Raw genomic sequence first — 20,175 nt, 5'->3', positions numbered from 1 at the left:
GAAAGTGAATCGCCAGTGGGAAGGCATTTGCATTGCTTTGTTTTCTGAAGTCGCACAACGTTTCCTCCTGCAGGAACTGCATTGATAAGTACTGCTTCCGCCTCTGCTCGGCTACATGAAAAGCAGCTGAGAGGGAATTGAGCAGAAAATGCAATTTTTTCACGTATTCACGCCAATCCCCGCTCAGCTCTGTGTGCCCTCAGCCTAAATGGGCAAGTACAACATATGGCCAAAAGTATGTGGACACCTGTCTGTCTAAATCTAGATATCCGAGGGTATTATTATGAAGTTGGTCCTCTCTTTGCTGCTAAAAGTGCTTTTACCCTCTACGTTTCTGCAAAGGCTTTCCACTTGATGCTGGAACGCATTGGCAGGATTTGCTGCATAAGAGATTAGGCCCTGATGTTGGTCAGGCCCAGCCCATATTGGCATTCTAATTTATTCCATAGGTGTTTGGATGGGCTGAAGTCAAGCTCAGTGCAGGCTGGTTAAGTAATCTCACTCTCATCCTTACCAACCAATTCTGTATAGACTTTACCTTAAAGGGATTCTGTCATGATTTCTGTGGCATACTTTTTATTTCTAAATTACACTGTTTACAGTAAATAATTCACTCTACCATTTAACATTTTATTCTTGAACCAACAAATGTATTTTTTTAGTTGTTATATTGGTGCGTAGGCGGCATCTCAGTGCATTGTGCCTGAGTCTGAGCTTTCAGAAGGAGCCAGCGCTACACATTAGAACTGCTTTCAGATAACCTATTGTAACTCCCATGTAACCGGAGGAGTCCCAAGCCGGATTTGGATATCTTACTATTTTGGTATTTGCTATTCTGATATCTATCCCTTTTAGAAATACAGGTGTCAGGGAGCTGCTATCTTGCTACCTTCCCATTGCTCTACTGATCGGTTGCTGGGAAAGAGGGGGTTGATATCACTTCAACTTGCAGCTCAGCAGTAAAGTGTGACTGAAGTTTATCAGAGCACAAGTCATATGGCTGTGGTTCCCTGGGAAATAAAGAATATAGCTAGCCCCATGTGAAATTTCAATATGAAATATAAAAAAATCTGTTTCCATCATTGAAAAATGGATTTCAATGCAGGATTCTTCTGGACAAACTGTATTAACTGATGCATGGGGTTGTTAACCTGCTGAAGAAGGAAACTTCCTGCCCCCATGTTATATAAAGTATGAAGTAGTGCTACCTGTCAGCAATAGTGGATGAACCCAATTCTAAAGGGGTGCCCACATACTTTGGGATGTATAATGTGCCTGTAAGCAGGCCCGGATTTGTGATGAGGCCACAAACGCCCGGGCCTAGGGCGGCACAATTTTAGGGGCGGCAAGCTGCCCGCCGCAACAAAATTTTAAAAATTGGCTCCCATACGGAGCAAAGGGGACCTCTCCCCACTGCTCCATATGGGAGTTTAAATGCTTGCACATGCGCTCTCATGGGCGCAGGGGGGCAGGGCGGTGTTAAAGTTTGCACATTTGTGCACACGGGGGGGCGACCAACAGGGGTGGCCTCGGGACAAATCTGGCGCTGCCTGCAAGGAAAAAAAAACAATCTCTACATATTATTACTTGCAATAAGCAAAAAGAATTAATAATAAATATAAAAATAAATATGTCTTATAAATTAGTAAACTGAATAGCTAATTGTAGTGCATAACTAGAATAAAGACACAAATATATCATTAGCATTAAATAAGCCATTTGATTCACATATAAACAATGCCTATTTAAATAAAACAATACAAAGTCCAATGCTTCAACATATTTGGCGCTACAATGTGATTTTTTTTTCAGTTAGTAGCCTATTTCCTCCTGACCTTGGATACAGTATGGTTTCTATTACTGAGTAACTGAATGATGAGCCTCATGAAAGTGAAAAAGAACAAGCAATTTAAAAGATAAAATGCTTGATTTGAAAAAAAAATAGCAATACGCAATACAGCTGCTGATATTTATGCTTAAAACCAGCTTTAAACAAACCCTTGGGAGGACACAAAGGCTTTCCAAGTGCTGAATTCAGCTAAAATTATCCAGAAAGTTCCAAATTACGGGAAGGCCATCCCCCATAAGACTCCATTTTATTCAAATTATTCACATTTTTAAAAATGGTTTCCTTTTTCTCTGTAATAATAAAACAGTATCTTGTACTTGATCCCAACTAACATATAATTACCCCTTATCGGAAGCAAAACAAGCCTATTGGGTTTTTTCAATATTTAAATGATTTTTAACAAACTAAAGTTATGGAAATCCAAATTACAGAAAGACCCCTTCTCCAGAAAACCCCAGGTCCTGAGCATTCTGGATAACAGGCCCCATACCTATAATGTCATGGAATAAATTCATGTTTTTTTCCCAAAAGAGAGTGTTGGTCGGGTCATTTTCTTTCATGCTACTTTCATAATATTTTGGAAAAGTCCATACTCTTGCAATGAGCAGCATATAAATACGTGTGTGTCTGTGTGTATTTAGTAGCTTTGGATATTAACATTTGCCTAAGGAAATTTCAAGTGTGTACTGTATTTCCGTTGATTTTTCTACATTATAAGACATTATAAGGAAAATATAGACTTTACACGTCCTTTAAAAAAACCTACAACTGAGCATCAAATGAAGTAGTTCTGGTAGCAAGCCAAGATGAATCTCTTCTAATCATGTGTTTGGTTGGTTTGGCAAGGTTGCTGTTAGAAATGTGGGCCCCATAAGCCCATGGACTGCTGACTTTGTCCAGTCTACATGCATAGTTACAGTTAAAAGAACCAAAGTCCATCAAATTCAACCGTTCCAAATTAATTTTAGTGCAACTTATACCCACCTATCTATTCACTCACATATATACAATATACTCGCATATAAACTATATACACCAATGCAGAAAACCTAAACTCAGAGTGGGGGCGACATGCTTTAGGCCACCTCAGGGCAGCACTAGGGGCCAAAACGCCTCTGCCCCTTACAAGAAACTTTTTTCCAGAGAAAAAACCCAAACTTGACAGTCTTTCTTCATAGTTTAAATATTCCATCTCCCAAACAGTTTTGTTGTGCATCTCGGCACCTTTGGCTTTGTAGTGTGAGAGCGAGATGGAAAAAATACAGTGGTACAGATTTTAATCAGCTGTGAAAAAGGCAAGTATAGGAGTGGCAGCTTTGTAATAAGTGTTAGGCCAGGACACACTATTGATTTACACATTAACTGTCCTCAGCATGTTAAGGCCAGAGATACGTGGTGCATTCTCTCTGCTGTCATATGTGCACTCATGGGGGCAGATTTGTGAAAGTATGCCGGTGTGCAGACAAAGACAGCAAATTGCTAAAGGAGAAAATGTACCGTGTTCCCCAAAGTGAGGAGCATACATGGTGAGAGGTGTAACATCATTACAAAGGTGCATCTGTAGGCTAAAGATAAAAAGAGCGTTTTTAAAATCTTTATACAAGTTTCCTAGAAGCTAAAAGGGGGAAAATGTGGGGTATTTTGGGCTGGTGTATTTAAAGGTGTGAATCACAAATGCCTAAAATCTCCTATGCGCCGTTGCCTTAAAAGTTAGTTCTTGGATATAAGGGTCGAATCACACATTATTCTTCCTTTGTTAGATAGCCACTGACACACACCTATCAACACACACACACAGGGCAAGACTGCACTTATAGCACACAAACACAAATACTCATGGAATAATCAAAAGAGCTGACTGCTGTGTGTCTGAAGTTATGAGTTTTTTTGTGACTGAACCTGTTTGTATATAAACAGACTGTGGAGGGACCTGTTATACACTGTTGTCTGCAGGATAATCTTCCCTTATCTGCATCTCCGTAATTCCCAAAGAATAACTGTAACATTCTTACTTACAGTGATAATAGAGCAACGTTAGACCTTGGGCTGTTATTTCTTTATCTTCTGTTTATACAATTGTACTGTATTATTATTATCTGCTGAAACACACAAACAATGCTGCACAGTGAAATATTATGAGTATAATTATTCTTCTATATTCATCTAGTTTTGTATAATAAAATGGATATTGTATCACAAAATTAAAATCTATCCATTTTGCTGTATAAAATAGAATCAGTAATGATGCAACTACTGCCAATCAGGTTTTGTGGTAAATGGTTTGGTGCCGAATTAAATTTCTATATCGACTACAATAATTTTCTTATGCCATAAATTTGAAGATTTACTGCAAAGTGGATATGGTGCAACACAAATCATTGCTCTTTAATTGGTTTGGTGTATTCCCTTACAAAACGAGAGATTTAGAGCCAACCATACATCTCTTCTCACATCTCGTGCACCATGTTCCTTTATGTTTTTGATCTTTAAGAGTCACTTTGCTGACTGCAAGCTGTATGGCTCCTGTTTTCAAGTTCTACTTGATAGGGCAACAACCTTTTGCCATTTTTCTGTGCAGTTTTGGCTTGCTGATATTACATTTAATCAGCCTTGTCTTTTTTCCATGTAGTTTGCTTAATATCTCTAGAGCCAACTGCACAGAGAAAGAGGAGCTTGGGATACACAGAAAAGGCATCATTATTAGTGGCGGATCCTCTTATGATGAAGGCCATTGACCCTGAAGAGCTGGACATATGTTTTTTTAGCCTGATGTGGCAGTACCAAAGTTCCTAGCATACCTTTGATAATATTTTGGGATTTGTACTCATCAGTACTGAGGTATCCTATGCATGGCCACTTTAAGGTACCGTTTGGCTTGGGGAAAAGATCTCATTGGTGGGCCTGCACATCTGCTCAAACAGGGGAACTTGAATGTAAGACAGACAATAAGGAAAGCAAACAAAAAGCTATTTTTGCTAATTTCTGGAAAACAAACAAGCAGAATCTCACAACCAGTTCTATATAAAACGCCATAAGGTCCCATGGGGAACCTGATTTATCAAAAATGTAATTTTCTTGGTTTTTTTGTCCAGCTGGAAAAAACTTGAACATCTTGAATGTGTGCTTTTCGAAAACTCGATTGGAAAAAAGCATGAAAAAGCAACACAGTGAAATCATGTTCTATCTATCAATTGCAAATTCCAATTGCCAAATCAAAAACTGGAATTGAAAAATAGCTTGAATTCAGCTTATAGCTGGCAAATGTTTTTATTAGAATTTTTTTTAGCAATTAATAAATCTTTTTAAAGATGTAATTGTTGTTAATTTTTATTAGAAACAATACTCATGATCATTTGTTCTACTACAAATTCAATAAAAGAAAATTATTTTTTTTTGTTATAAAGCTTTTCCAGTAAATTAAAATTAGGGATTTTGCTTGAAGGGGGGTGTAAATCTTTCACAATGGACCCTGGGCAACTTTCTTTAGAAAAATAGTCCTGACAGTTTCTGTAATGCATGGGTGATGTAGTGCCTGTTATAAAGAATGGTTGGCACAGAGTCTAATAGCATAGTTACCCCTATAGTCCATTCCCTCAATGGCCTTGGAAAATGAGAATTTACAAATTAGGCAAAAATTGGCCCTCAAAACGGTTTAGAGGTAGAGAGTAGTAATGAGCGAATCTGTCCCATTTCGATTCACCATAAAATTCACAAAACGGCAAGAAAATTTTCGAAATGGCGAAAACTTTGTGACAAATGCAATTTTTTTCTTGGTTTTTTTTTATGTGACTGCCCCCAATTTTGACGCGACTGCGGGCAATTTGACACACTGTGAAATTTTTTTCCACACGACAAATTTTTCCTCACGGAAGTTCTGCAAAACAATTCTCCAATGCCAAAATGTGGAAATTCGCTGCAAATCCATGCCTGGCAAAAAAAATCGCTCATCGCTATTACAGAGTTCAGCATCACTACATTTACTGGAAAGGATGTGGATGACTAAACAGTATTCTTCCCTGGAGGTGAGGAGTTTGTATTGTTAATCTTACTTTCCCTTCTGCTAAACAGACTGACTGCAGTTTGGTTGCGGTAGGATTGGAGTTTAATTGCAGTATGATTATTAAACTGACCTTTACAGTGGCATAAATGGCCTATACTTGGGCAGTATGGTCAACACTAACCAAATTGCCTGCCCATATGTGGGCATGTATGCAGGGTCGGACTGGGGGGTGCAGGGCCCAGCTGCCGCCCCAGGGTCCCCTCACCCCCCAAGGTGCCCCGCTGGCCGCATCCCCCTTACCCCCCCCCGCCCGACATCCTATCTAACCCTGCATATATGGCTGGCTTAAGGATTGGGTCCAAATGAGTCCCAGTGCTGTGTTAGTTGTGTATTAATAAACCCCTTTAATAAACCAAAATGTATTTTGCAAATTATTTTGTATCCCCTAAGAACAAGGTTAGTAAACACCAATACTGCAGGAACAGTCTATAATGCAGTGTAATTTTCCTCTATATTGCATGTGTGTAAATGATCTAGTTGGTCGCCTTTATGCAAACATCCAGAAAGTGCACGGTCATATAATGTGGAACAAATTGCTTTGTTTCTGCCCAGCATTATCTCCATCCTGTCCTATATAAATTGCTTGAATATGGGCTATATTTTAATAACATGGAGTGTCTTTTGCAGAGCAACACGGATCTGCTGCCTTTGGTTAGAAAAGAAACTTTTGCTAGAAAACATTTCCACAGAGGTTCAGCTGAGAGAACATGAAACTCAAGTTTCCATTTTCAGACTTTGTCCTTGAAGAACTACAACATTAGCACTGCCTTCCACGTGATAGTTATACTCTGCTGACTGCCTGTTTTGCTGACAAATTCAGTGAAAAATGTCTTGGTTAAAAAAAGTACATTTTTGAAGTGTAAAAGTTATACAGCCATGGAAAGGAAAGCAATCGAGAAATTCCCAGTCCATTGCTCGGCTCCAATGGAATATTGTCAAGTAACCTCTGCATATAATATACATACAGTTATGGAAGGTGTATAAAGTAGGCACATATCTATATTAAAGAGATTATATTTGCTGTAAATAAACAAACAGTAGTATAATTGGCTTTTTTAGGTTAAAAGTGTTCGATGTTAATATGGTGGGGGCATCTGCCATTTCTGGGAGAACGGATTCCATTTTATTGCTTGCTATTATTTTATTCATGAGCGTATTTACTAATTCACATACCCAGGACTGTTTATGCGCATTGGTTTTAATATGAAAAGGTAGTTTTATGCAAGGCAAGAAGATTATGTGTAATAATAAAGTTGTGCCTTATATTGAATATAGTAATTGTGCACGTTAGGAATTGGTGGTTTGTTCTGAGCCAATTGCTGAATAACAATTAGCTGGCGTAAATAATAAGCCTCCCAACTACCTCTTGCCGTTCCTCTGATTCCCAGGGATAATAAGCTAATTGTTAAAAGTCTTTTCACAAGAGCTGCACAGGGTTGAGGTCTGGTGAGCCAGCCATCACTCTGGTTTCCTGTATCTTCCCCAAAGCTTAGACGTATGCTTCAGATCATGAATCTTGCACCAAGCAAGCACTGAACAAACAGAATGAGCTATGGGGGTTTGTTAACCCCCATGAGACATGGGAGAGTGTTGGCCCCTCCCTCTTTTTTCTTTTAGGCAGCTTTGGCTTGTTGCTATGGCAATTTCCAGTTAATGGTATAACCCACCCTTGACCCCCCCTTTAATTTAGTGATGCGGGCTAAATGCTAGCTTCCCATTGGTCAGCTTGCTCTTTAATCCTACAGGCGCAAAGGCCTATAAAAGGAGCGCATTACTGCCACTGCAACAGCATCCAGAAGAGACGGCAGCCCACCCAAACTCCTTAATTGTATGTTATTTATGCTATTTTTTCCTTGTAATTTAGTTAAAAAAAGGGATATTGTCATAGTTGTGCTATTTATCTTCATATATACAATTTAAGCTTTTGCCTTGCTTTAGCTTCAAGTCTCTTCAGCAACAGAGACTGTGCGCTCTAGTCTATACTTATATGTGCGCTCTAGTCTATACATATATGTGCGCTCTAGTCTATACTTATATGTGCGCTCTAGTCTATACATATATGTGCGCTCTAGTCTATACTTATATGTGCGCTCTAGTCTATACTTATATGTGCGCTCTAGTCCAGTGTTTTTCAACCTTTTTTGGGCAAAGGCACACTTGTTTCATGAAAAAAATCACGAGGCACACCACCATTAGAAAATGTTAAAAAATTTAACTCTGTGCCCAGCAGCAGTGCCCCCCTAGTACATTGGTGCCCAGCAGCAGTGCCCCCTAGTACATTGGTGCCAAGAGCAGTGCCCCCCTAGTACATTGGTGCCCTGCCTACGGCACACCAGGCAACATCTCGCGGCACACTAGTGTGCCGCGGAACAGTGGTTGAAAAACGCTGCTCTAGTCTATACTTATATGTGCGCTCTAGTCTATACTTATATGTGCGCTCTAGTCTATACTTATATGTGCGCTCTAGTCTATACTTATATGTGCGCTCCAGTCTATACTTATATGTGCGCTCCAGTCTATACTTATATGTGCGCTCCAGTCTATACTTATATGTGCGCTCTAGTCTATACTTATATGTGCGCTCCAGTCTATACTTATATGTGCGCTCTAGTCTATACTTATATGTGCGCTCCAGTTTCTACTTATATGTGCGCTCTAGTCTATACTTATATGTGCGCTCCAGTCTATACTTATATGTGCGCTCCAGTCTATACTTATATGTGCACTCTAGTCTATACTTATATGTGCGCTCTAGTCTATACTTATATGTGCGCTCCAGTCTATACTTATATGTGCGCTCTAGTCTATACTTATATGTGCGCTCCAGTTTCTACTTATATGTGTGCTCTAGTCTATACTTATATGTGCGCTCTAGTCTATACTTATATGTGCGCTCTAGTCTATACTTATATGTGCGCTCCAGTCTATACTTATATGTGCTCTCCAGTCTATACTTATTTGTGCGCTCCAGTCTATACTTATATGTGCGCTCTAGTCTATACTTATATGTGCGCTCCAGTCTATACTTATATGTGCGCTCTAGTCTATACTTATATGTGCGCTCCAGTTTCTACTTATATGTGCGCTCTAGTCTATACTTATATGTGCGCTCTAGTCTATACTTATATGTGCGCTCTAGTCTATACTTATATGTGCGCTCCAGCCTATACTTATATGTGCTCTCCAGTCTATACTTATTTGTGCGCTCTAGTCTATACTTATATGTGCGCTCTAGTCTATACTTATATGTGCGTGCTAGTCTATACTTATATGTGCGCTCCAGTCTATACTTATATGTGCGCTCTAGTCTATACTTATATGTGCGCTCTAGTCTATACTTATATGTGCGCTCCAGTCTATACTTATATGTGCGCTCTAGTCTATACTTATATGTGCGCTCCAGTCTATACTTATATGTGCGCTCCAGTCTATACTTATATGTGCGCTCCAGTCTATACTTATATGTGCGCTCCAGTCTATACTTATATGTGCGCTCTAGTCTATACTTATATGTGCGCTCCAGTCTATACTTACATGTGTGCTCTAGTCTATACTTATATGTGTGCTCTAGTCTATACTTATATGTGCGCTCTAGTCTATACTTATATGTGCGCTCCAGTCTATACTTATATGTGCGCTCCAGTCTATACTTATATGTGCGCTCCAGTCTATACTTATATGTGCGCTCCAGTCTATACTTATATGTGCGCTCTAGTCTATACTTATATGTGCGCTCTAGTCTATACTTATATGTGCGCTCTAGTCTATACTTATATGTGCGCTCTAGTCTATACTTATATGTGCGCTCCAGTCTATACTTATATGTGCGCTCTAGTCTATACTTATATGTGCGCTCTAGTCTATACTTATATGTGCGCTCTAGTCTATACTTATATGTGCGCTCTAGTCTATACTTATATGTGCGCTCTAGTCTATACTTATATGTGCGCTCTAGTCTATACTTATATGTGCGCTCTAGTCTATACTTATATGTGCGCTCTAGTCTATACTTATATGTGCGCTCTAGTCTATACTTATATGTGCGCTCTAGTCTATACTTATATGTGCGCTCTAGTCTATACTTATATGTGCGCTCTAGTCTATACTTATATGTGCGCTCTAGTCTATACTTATATGTGCGCTCCAGTCTATACTTATATGTGCGCTCCAGTCTATACTTATATGTGTGCTCTAGTCTATACTTATATGTCCGCTCTAGTCTATACTTACATGTGCGCTCTAGTCTATACTTATATGTGCGCTCTAGTCTATACTTATATGTGCGCTCCAGTCTATACCTATATTTGGGCTCTAGTTTATACTTATATGTGCGCTCTTGTCTATTAAGCAAAAATACTTTTAACAGGATGGCACCATTAATTTATCAGCATATTATAATTAAACAAAATATCATGCCATTCATACATGTGACAGTCAAAAGTACAAAAGTTTAGTCTCCAACAATTACAACTTTCATATAACCTCAAAATAAATACTAAAAACAGTTTCAATACAAGTTTATCGGAAGTACTGTATATTGCTACTAATGTCCTGGGTCAACCTTCTCAACCATAGCAGTGTGCGTTGTTTTGTGATGGGTGCATGCATTTCACATAACGTACATAATAATGGACGAATAACCATTCCTTATCCTAATTTGCATATGCAAATAAATATGGCTATTTATTATACTGTATAAAATGAAATTCGCCGAAAAAAACAGTAAAAAGCTGTGTAAAATAAATGGAGAGGTTTGCCATCTGACCGCCAGTTTTACGTATTTTATGTAAGTTCCGGCAGAAGGGAAAATGTGTAAAAAATGATGCTGATTTGACCCCGTTATTTAGGCGGTGAAGGCTGGCAATGTGTGGCAAATTTTGTCGCCGTTTTTTACACAGCATAATAAATCTGCCCCTTTGCATCCAACCAGTTCTAAAGGTTATGAAAACACTTTTTGGATTTTCCCAGATTTCTCCTTTAGGTATAGACATAAGTGTCATACGTTTTCCTATTCCTGTATTGCATAATTCATCAATGGCCACATAGGAAAATCCTCCGGACAATTGTAGTATCAAAGTGTCAAAAATAAAGATCTGGCCTTGTGCTGAATCAAACCTATGCAGCTGGCATAGAATCTGATTGAGCGCATGATACGAATTTGGTGGGCTCACTTATTGTAGCATTTGTCCTTAGACATTTTTAGATAACATACTGGATCCTCACTCCTGAAGTGCACTTTACCTTATAATCACAACACATTATTGCCATTCACTTACTGTATATACTCGAGTATAAGCCTAGTTTTTTAGCACCCAAAGTGTGCTGAGAAAGTCACCCTCGGCTTATACTCGAGTTGGGTGCCATGGGTCCCTCCAGACTAGCACCCTCTCTCCTTTGTGTGCAAATTAGGCCACCCCTTGGTTGCTGATTGAGCTAAGGGGGTAGTACCCTTAAGGTATCATTGTTGATACAATATTGTTTTTGTTGACCCTCTTCTTCTCAGAGCTAGTTTATGGTTTTTCTTTGAAATAAATATTTAAAAACCTATACCCCACTGATGCCTCAATTAATGTAATTGTATTGGTATTTATTTTGATTATTAAAACTTAGCAGTAGCTGCTGCATTTCCCACCCTAGGCTTATACTCGAGTCAATAAGTTTTTCCAGTTTTCTTAGGTAAAATTAGGTACCTCGGCTTATATTCGGATCGGCTTATACTTGAGTATATACGGTACTCTGTGCCATGCTGTATCATACTTTACTGCTCCTTACATTCCATGGAGCTCTGGTTGCACCACTTCACACTATTGCATTCCTAACCTTCCAAGCCACACTTGCCAACATACATTACAACATTATTAGACTTTCTCAAGGCATTTATTATTGATGATTTGTGGATGCAAAAGGGGCAGGAAGCCTATAACACTATGGGGCTTTATCAAAGTGTGTGCTTAAAGCTTAATACATAAAAACTCATCCACATTCTATTCATTCCTATGGGATTTGTACTAGCACATTTATCATTGGGTGAAAGTTAGCGTTCACCAATTGATAAATAAGCTTCTTAAAATCCCATAGGAATGAATAGAATGTCGGTGAGTTTTTATGTATTAAGCTCTAAACTCATATATTGATAAATCTGTCCCTATAATGCATTCCATAGGGTGTGCTATTAAATCCCTACATAGCTTTCAAATGTATAACCATGGCCATCATTTTGTCTTTCTTTAGTACAGCAGACTGTAAATGCTGCATGTATAAAAAGATATTGCATTATTTTAACAGATATGTCCAGCCTGCTGCCTCAAGAATAATGAAATCAAGAATTGTAATTGTTGCCATGGGTTACTGGGAACATTTACCCACTGTTAATAAATGAGCCCCACTACGTTCTTCTAGACAGAGTAGTCGTTGGATTAAATGATGGAATTGTGCTGAATGTTACAGTGCAACATCTGGGATGCCATTGGCTGCCTATTTCTGCCCTACAGTATTAAATGATTAGCCTAACATTGCAAATGTTCTTATTAGAAAGCCCAGTAAGCTGTATGAAGTGTTTTGTTTTTCATTAATTCCCTAAGCAGTGCATTGTAATTCTCATAAATGTCAGGATATAAAGGGGATGAGTTGGCAAGCTTGCCCTGCCCTGGAGCATATAAGCCTATGAGAACAGATAAATCAGCTCATTTGTATTCTCATGTACTGTAGACTGAGGTTACTTAAAATGTGCATAGTTTTAAGCAAATTTCCAAATGACTCATATAAGGTTTCTGGGGATTTTTTGCTTTCTTTTCAATATGTTGAATTTCAACAACTGTTGTCTTTATAGAAAGCAATACATATTTATCAAGTTATGTATTGTTTTCTTGTTTTTCTGTGTTGCTCATGTCAAAATATTTCATGGGTTACACAGAATTGTACATAATACACTGGAAGTGTTATATGGTTATATGTTAGAAAACCACCCAACTCCCACTATCAGTCCCACCCCAAGCTGGCAACATAAGAGGGTGCAGTGAGTATATCTTTATACAGTGTTATTATTATTATTACAGTATTAGTAGAAAAAACTCAGACTAGACAGAATATTGCTAATACTGAGGTCTGTAAAAATAGTTCGGGCTATTTACTAACACAGGGCAAATAGGACATGGATGAGGTGCATCAGGGATATGTCTAATTACAATACCATTTTTTAATTTGAAAACCCATTTTAATAAGTTGGCAGGGTCCATTCCCCAGGTGGCGGGGAGCCTTGCCAACAAAATAGTATATGGTCCTATAAATTATGATGGTGGACCAGTCAGCATGAGTAATAGAGGTGAGAACTCAGTGTTGGTTTGGCTCTATTTAGGAAAATGACACTGGTTTGGGCACCAAGCACTCTAAGGGGGTTATGTAATAAAAGGCACTAAGTTGGTCCAGGAGCAGTCCATCAGCTGGAAGCATTTATTGGTCACCTGTTTAAAAGCCAACATCTTATTGGTTGCTATGGGTTACTGCTCCTGGGCAAACTTAGTGCCTTTTATTACATATGGGGGTAAGAGCACTGGATGAGTACCATTACTTATACAGTGTAGTGGCCTTGCACATAATAAAATCACTGAAAATTGCCATCTGTTTTTTTCATTTGCAGGGGAATAGTCTGTAGTAATCCAACTGAGAATTTATTGGGGTTCAAAAAAATATTCTCTTCACCAGTTCATAAGTGTGATTCTAAGGCTATTTACTGGACAAAATTAATTGCATATAATGTGATATTGTGACCTAGGGCACCATATCTACTATCTAAAAAAAGATTAGGATGACCAAGAAGATATGTATATGGAATTACTGAGCAATTTGCTATTGGGTGTTGGGTGTACCAAGGTTGTATAGTGTCAGTTTTTTATTCACCTCACACGCACATGAGAAATGTAACTCTAGAGCAGTGATCCCCAACCAGTGGCTCATGAGCAACATGTTGATCCCCACCCCCTTTGATGCTGCTCCCAATGGCCAAAGAGTAGGTGCCCATTTTTACATTTCTGGCTTGGAGGCAAGTTTTGGAAGCAGAGCCTCCTGCCCACATAGGGCTACCAAAGACACAAAAGAATTTCTGTCATGCTTGTGTGACTTACTCACACTTTTTACACTTTTTTTGAGTGTGGCTCAAAAGTAAAAAAGGTTGGGGATCCCTGCCCTAGAACAATGATCCCCACCCAGTGGCTATAAGCAACAAATAGCCTGCCATCTCATTTCACTTTGCCCCCAAACACCTTACAGCAGGTGGTTGATGCACCATGAGCACAGCAGGGTACACAGACACAATCAGGTGCTATTTCAGCCTGGGATTTTATATAGGATAAATCCTTGGTAACATTGTTCATGCTTATGTGGCACCCCACCTATTTCTACATATGTGTGACCCCCATGGTTCATAAAACTGGTGACGTTAGGTCTAGAAGAAACGAAAGCTGGAATGAAAATTGCTAGATGGAACAGCAACAACTACAATAGAAGGGTGGCACCACTCTGACTGTAAAGAAAAAGTAGGAAATCTCTTGTTGAAGGTGAAAGAAGAGAGTGTGACAAATTGTATCTGCTGCAGCACCTATGTTAATCCATTGCAAATAGATGCCACAGCAGTGGAGGTAGTGTCAGATTTTATCTTTCTATGCTCAAAAAATTGAAGGAGAAAGAAGAGAGTGTGACAAACTGACAAATTATACCAGCTGTAGTACCTATATTTATCCATGGTAAATATATGGCAAAGTAGTGAAAGCTGTCCTTGCCTTTGCTGTTATTTTGCTGGCTGGCTAGACGGTTTATTAATGCAAAAGACCATTAAAGGCCAAGCAAACCAAGAGTAAAAAGGAAGAAAAAAACCCCCAAATATTTTCCCCTTAAAAGTGCACCCCCCCCCCAATGATTGTGCTTTACTCAGTAACCTACTCTGCCTACCCCTAGTCCCGTCCCTGATCTAATTGTGTGCATGTTGCTGTGCTCATTGCCCTGTTCCTCTTATATAAGAAGACAGTAACACTCACACTTTGTAGCATGTATATAACATTCTGTCAGATTCTACAAACATTTAGAAACCTACTTGGGAATTTCCCATCATTCTCTTCCAGTTAAACTGTCATATAACAAATGTAATTGATGTTCCTGTGTGTCAATAGCAATATCCAACTCTTTTGGAACATTGCTGATTTTTATTACAGATTTGAGGACCATTAGGGCTTAGGGGTTATATTGTTAACTCTGGCCCTCCTTCCTAGGAAGCAGACTTGGATAGATTTGTCTCATAACCTTGTAATGTAACATGCAACGTGCTGGCATGCTACAAAATCTGATCCTACTTGCTATAATGCTATAATGTAAAATCTGATGAGCTACAATCAAGTGACTTACTGTTTTAGTGCGTGCAATATTCAATATATTATAACAGGAAGCAAAATGACTGTTGGGCTCAGTTAAAAATGATACATATGGCATTAGCTCCCAGTAGTTGCATACATCTGCCTGAAGCCGTCTCCACTCTCCAGTGGGATCTTTGGGGGTTGTAAGCTGTCATACTGAATTAATTAATAGATCCACTTTTCAAGTCAGTTATATTTTCTAATGACATGTGCAGCTTTACCCAAACTAGTAGGATGGCAATACTGTAGACGGGCCAAATACATCCAAGAATATATTTATATATAACATTTGCTTGAACAATTTTTCAGAAATAGCAGCCCCCTCTTTGTAATCAACTGAAAAAAATTCTACAGTATCAACACTTTAATTTCTTAAGGACTTGTGTTGGGTTGTTTCTTTATCACTTGCCTTATTACATTCAGGTTCACCTGCTTGGGGTTAGTACAGCGCCAAATTCGTTGGGCCACAGTAGACTGACATCATTGCTGTAGGCTTGTAAGGTCCATAAAGTGGCCATGTTTACAGGAAGCTAACGCCATTTGTGTTCAAACACATTCATTGTTGTTTATGACCGCAGTTCAGAATTAAATTGTTGAGGCCAAGTGCATACTTTTTCCCATATTGCAGTTTATTTACACAAAATTCCAACGCACACCAGGTGGTGTATGTTGCAGTTGCACACAAAATAAAGCTATTGCACATTCATGTTTTCTAAAATCAGATGCAATTTGCGGCCAAGGCAGCCATAGGGGCAACGCACCAGCAGGAATAAGCACATAGAGCTGTCCAGCCCGTCCCCAACGATTGCCTGATGATGCTGCTATGTGTTCTGGGACATTAAACGCAAAGTGGGCACTGCATTCATACTGCTACCCCAGGGTATACACTGGTACAGGTCTTTCATTGTGTAGTGTGCTTGAGAGTCCAATAATCACACTGTGTATAGTGCAACTGAGAGTGCAATAATCACACTGTGTATAGTGCAACTGAGAGTGCAATAATCACACTGTGCATAGTGCAATTGAGAGTCCAATAATCACACTGTGTATAGTGCAACTGAGAGTCCAATAATCACACTGTGTATAGTGCAACTGAGAGTCCAATAATCACACTGTGTATAGTGCAACTGAGAGTCCAATAATCACACTGCATATGGTATACGTGGTGTGTCAGTGCCCAGTATTTGGGGGCCACTTTGTGCCATATGTTGGGGGCTGATGGAACAAGAGAGAAAGGTGAAAAGGCAGGGTTACATCAGTCACAGAGCAAGAGGCAGGGACTATTTGCCTACCCGGCCCTGGAACCCTGTGCCAGCTGGCAGCACCTTGTGTAGGGGGCCCTGGAACCCTGTGCCAGCTGGCAGCACCTTGTGTAGGGGGCCCTGGAACCCTGTGCCAGCTGGCAGCACCTTGTGTAGGGGGCCCTGGAACCCTGTGCCAGCTGGCAGCACCTTGTGTAGGGGGCCCTGGAACCCTGTGCCAGCTGGCAGTACCCTGTGTAGGGGCCCTGGAACCCTGTGCCAGCTGGCAGCACTTTGTGTAGGGGGCCCTGGAACCCTGTGCCAGCTGGCAGCACCCTGTGTAGGGGGCCCTGGAACCCTGTGACAGCTGGCAGCACCCTGTGTAGGGGCCCTGGAACCCTGTGCCAGCTGGCAGCACCTTGTGTAGGGGCCCTGGAACCCTGTGCCAGCTGGCAGCACCCTGTGTAGGGGCCCTGGAACCCTGTGCCAGCTGGCAGCACCCTGTGTAGGGGCCCTGGAACCCTGTGCCAGCTGGCAGCACCTTGTGTAGGGGCCCTGGAACCCTGTGCCAGCTGGCAGCACCCTGTGTAGGGGCCCTGGAACCCTGTGCCAGCTGGCAGCACCTTGTGTAGGGGCCCTGGAACCCTGTGCCAGCTGGCAGCACCCTGTGTAGGGGGCCCTGGAACCCTGTGCCAGCTGGCAGCACCCTGTGTAGGGGGCCCTGGAACCCTGTGCCAGCTGGCAGCACCTTGTGTAGGGGCCCTGGAACCCTGTGCCAGCTGGCAGCACCTTGTGTAGGGGCCCTGGAACCCTGTGCCAGCTGGCAGCACCCTGTGTAGGGGCCCTGGAACCCTGTGCCAGCTGGCAGCACCCTGTGTAGGGGCCCAGTACATAACTAAGCACAATTATTAACTAATGACATCACTAAGCACATTTATAAAAATGTAATTTACAGGCTAGTCATGCCTTTTATTTACTATATTTATAACTATATATAATGATTTTCCAAAAGCGTTCATATGAGTCTGAGTTTAATTGGTAATTTCACACCCTAAAAATCCTCCCAGGTAGAGTCATGCTCTAGCCGCAAGCAGTATCCATGCCGAGCTACAGTAAGGATGGGCGCATTGGCGGCTGCAATCAGTGCAGGAGGCCTTATACCCCAGCATACACAGAGCTGAGGGCTGGCGGTGCCACAGCTGGGAAGCTACAGGTTGCTCTTCCCTGCCACACGGCCCCTCACCCCCCTATTTCCCTTGTGTGGGCATGGAATAAAACAGGGCGGATAATTAGATGGTGGGCGGGCTATACGTACAGGGGGGCGGTGACTGGGTGCGAGGGGCGTGGATTGTAGGTTACGATCCAAGTTTGGTATGTAGCGGGCGGGGCTTCTGGGAGGTGTTGGGCGGCATCTGCTGGTTGGAAATGGCAGGGCGGGGAGAGGGGGTTCGGGCGGAAGGCGGAGGGAGAGAGCTTCTGTTCGTAGAGCTGCTCGGGCCGGATGATGCTTACGGAGCTTGGAATCTTGCTCTTACTGCGTACTGGTGAGTGTGGGGTGTCAGTCGGGGTCACAGTTAGGGGGGGATCGGGGGAACTGCTATATAAACTTATGGGTGGGGGAGAGGCTACGGCTATGATGCCAAGTAGTTATGGCAGGGGTGAGTAAGAGTAAGAAACTTCGGCTGGGAGAGCATGATGGGACAGAAAGCCTAAAGCGGCTCGGAGGCGGGGCAGGGGCCAGGTGCAGAAGTTTATCCGCCTGATCAGCTGATTGGAATGATCCACCTGTAATTAGTAGGGCGCCCATGCCAACCTTCCTTGCCACTCATTGTACCTTACTGCACTCTCTGCTCTCCTACCAGCAACATCCTATGTCCCTTCGTCTGTTGTAGTACTACAACTCTCTGCATTCACCAGTAGCCCAAGATTGTCAGGATAGTTGGAGTTATTGTAAATCATCTTATTATAGGTGCTGGGGCCATGCCACCAGTGTTGGTTTTGCTTGGATCACTCATTTGTTTTAATGTAATTGGGCTGGATCAGCAGTTCTGCTCCTGGGATACTGTACAGCAGCCATGTCCAGCAGCCATGTCCAGCCTGTGTTTCTGTTGCTAAACTCAAACTTCTGGCAGTCCCCTAGCAACACTTTATGCAAGAGCAGCTGCTGGGCCACAGGTTGGACCAAACCAAACAACTGGCTTTGGACTATTCTGGTGCACTTGTAATAATGAAAGCAAACTGGTGGTTGCTATGGGTTACTGCTCTGAATGTACATTTGCACCAGTGTTATAAGATGAGATTCAGATTGATCTCATTGGTGTAGGAAGAAAGTTTGAGAATGTGGCAGCTGGGGGATTTAGTGGCATTGCTGAAATGACTGACAGTAATAGTTTCTCAGTGACACTTTGGGAGTGTTTGTTATTGGTCACCAAACAGACAGAACCCGAGGGCACAAAATGATGGTTTGTATTGATAAAGCACTTAGTTATAACCTGCAATAGAATGTAAGGCAGTATGTAAATCCATGTACATGTTCAGCCCATTGGGCAGATAGAGAAGTTCTTATAAGACTTATAAAGAGTGGCTTCTGGGGGCCCAAGGGTATAAACGGGTCAATGGGGGTCATCATCATATGTGTGAAATACATTATTCCTGGTTTGCAAGATTTGGTACCTAGTCATGTTTCCATATTGTAAACAATGTACAAATCAGAGACAAGCAAAGTTTTTAGAGCAGTAGGATTGGCAGAGGCCCAGGAATGAAATACCCTTATGGCCACACACCTGGGGTAGATATATGCAGATGCACAGTTATTAAAATGCTTACCAGTAACACCCGCAGTAGATACCAACACATTTTTAGCAATAATAGGTTACCATGGAAATGCTTATTAAACATCTAAGCTGTGTTGCCCTGGGTTCATGGTGTGGTACATGGGGTAAGGCCTTTTCACATGAAGCAGTGTGTGCGGTTCTATTCATGTTCCCTAGTGTGCCAGATGTTGTGCAAGTAGCACCATGGGCAGAACTGCTGGAGCAATTGTTGCGTGTAGAAATGCACATAAACAATGAAATGAATAAACCATAATGAGGCGACCGTTATTGCACAGACAGTTTGGAAGGGGGGAGGCTGGGGTTTAATCTCACGGTTTGGATCCTGTTGCATGGGGCCTGCAAGCTATGGCTGCAATCTGCCTTTTCTCCCACTTGTTGTTCATGCTACGCTCTGATATGCAGCAGTCACATTCTCTGCCGCTAGTCAGTAATGAATCTCACAACAGAGAATCATATGAGTTTCTCCCCCCAATCCAAATTAAATTACAGACTAGATATTTTTTCAACTGAGGAAAGGTCGGGCCTGTCCAAATATTAACCCTTACAGTTTCTCTGTGGCACAAAATGAGCACTGTGTTTTGCCTCACAGACCCAGATAGGTATGAAAAGCATGGGGCAGTGTATCCCACATACAGGGTAAAAGCAGCCGGAGGAGCTGCAGGCTGACAAGCCCACACTCCAGATGAGGGAAACATTAGTATGTTATTTTATTTATTTATTTTTAAACTGGCCCTTTAAACACTCTGACCCCCTTACCAGGATGGATATGTTGCACATGTGATGCAGATCT

At 41.3% G+C, this 20,175-nt stretch overlaps 1 protein-coding gene across 4 annotated transcripts in view; it reads left to right on the top strand.

Annotated features, from left to right (window-relative positions):
* The first annotated feature begins 17,979 nt into the window (after positions 1–17,979).
* Positions 17,980–20,175, top strand: part of ttc31 (tetratricopeptide repeat domain 31) — a 75,863-nt gene continuing 73,667 nt past the window's right edge. For 2 of the 4 annotated variants that reach the window (XM_031905519.1, XM_004915868.4), the window contains exon 1: positions 17,980–18,095. The gene's annotated coding sequence lies outside the window, so the exon portion shown is untranslated. The remainder of the gene's footprint in view (positions 18,096–20,175) is intronic. The other 2 variants (XM_004915867.4, XM_002936441.5) reach the window with 1 other exon arrangement.

Source organism: Xenopus tropicalis, chromosome 7 (assembly GCF_000004195.4).
Source record: "Xenopus tropicalis strain Nigerian chromosome 7, UCB_Xtro_10.0, whole genome shotgun sequence".
Classification (NCBI taxonomy): Eukaryota; Metazoa; Chordata; class Amphibia; order Anura; family Pipidae; genus Xenopus; species Xenopus tropicalis.
The sequence above is the reverse complement of the archived record's forward strand: the minus strand, read 5'-3'. Positions and strand labels throughout refer to the sequence as shown.